This window comes from Stegostoma tigrinum, chromosome X (assembly GCF_030684315.1).
Source record: "Stegostoma tigrinum isolate sSteTig4 chromosome X, sSteTig4.hap1, whole genome shotgun sequence".
In the NCBI taxonomy this organism is placed as follows: domain Eukaryota; kingdom Metazoa; phylum Chordata; class Chondrichthyes; order Orectolobiformes; family Stegostomatidae; genus Stegostoma; species Stegostoma tigrinum.
This window is the reverse complement of record NC_081404.1, coordinates 6273996-6275610: the sequence shown is the minus strand read 5'-3', so window position 1 is coordinate 6275610 and position 1615 is coordinate 6273996.

Below are 1615 nucleotides of genomic sequence, written 5' to 3'. Positions count from 1 at the left end.
CCAGTGTTACACAGTGACAGACCCGTCCCCACCGGTACTGTACCCCAGTGTGACTCAGTGACAGACCGGTCCCCACCGGTACTGTACCCCAGGGTTATACAGCGACACACCTGTCCCCACTGGTACTGTACCCCAGTGTGACACATTGGTAGGCCTGTTCCCACCAGTACCGTACCCCAGTGTTATACAGCGACAGACCTGTCCCCACCGGTACTGTACCGCAGTGTTACACAGCGACAGAACTGTCGCCCACCGGTACTGTACCCCAGCGCTATACAGCGACAGACCTGTCCCCACCGGTACTGTACCCCAGTGTTACACAGCGACAGAACTGTCGCCCACCGGTACTGTACCCCAGGGTTTTACAGCGACAGACCTGTCCCCACCGGTACTGTACCCCAGTGTTATACAGTGACAGACCTGACCCCACCAGTACTGTAGCCCAGGGTTATACAGTGACACACCTGTCCCCACCAGTACTGTACCCCAGTGTTATACAGCGACAGACCTGTCCCCACCGGTACTGTACCCGTGTTACACAGTGACAGACCTGTCCCCACCAGTACTGTACCCGTGTTACACAGTGACAGACCTGTCCCCACCAGTACTGTACCCCAGTGTTATACAGTGACAGACCTGTCCCCCACCGGTACTGTACCCCAGTGTTATACAGTGACAGACCTGTCCCCACCGGTACTGTACCCCAGTGTTATGCAGTGACAGACCTGTCCCCACCGGTACTGTGCCCCAGTGTTACACATTGAGAGACCTGTCCCCAACGGTACTGTACCCCAGTGTTATACAGCGACAGATGTGTCCCCACCGGTACTGTACCCCAGGGTTATATCGTGACACACCTGACGGTACCCCAGTGTTGTACAGCAACAGACCTGTCCCCACCAGTACTGTACCCCAGTGTTATACAGTGACAGACCTGTCCCCACTGGTCCTGTACCCTAGTGTTATACAGAGACACACCTGTCCACACCAGTACCGTTACCCAATGTTATACAGCGAGAGTCCGGTCCCCACCGGTTCTGTACCCCAGTGTTATACAGCGAGAGTCCGGTCCCCACCGGTTCTGTACCCCAGTGTTATACAGTGACACACCTGTCCCCACCGGTACTATACCCCACTGTTACACAGTGACAGACCGGTCCCCACCGGTACTGTACCCCAGGGTTATACAGTGACACACGTGTCCCCACTCGTACAATAACCCAGGGTTACACAGTGACAGTCCTGTCCCCACCGGTACTGTTACCGCAGTGTTATAAGCGACAGACTTGTCCCGACCGGTCCTGTACCCCAGTGTTACAGATTGACACACCTGTCACCACCAGAACTGTACCTCAGTGTTATACAGCGACAGACCTGTCGCCCACCGGTACTGTACCCCAGTGTTATACAGTGACAGACCTGTCCCCCACCGGTACTGTACCCCAGGGTTTTACAGCGACAGACCTGTCCCCACCGGTACTGTACCCCAGTGTTATACAGTGACAGACCTGACCCCACCAGTACTGTAGCCCAGGGTTATACAGTGACACACCTGTCCCCACCAGTACTGTAGCCCAGGGTTATACAGTGACACACCTGTCCCCACCAGCACTGT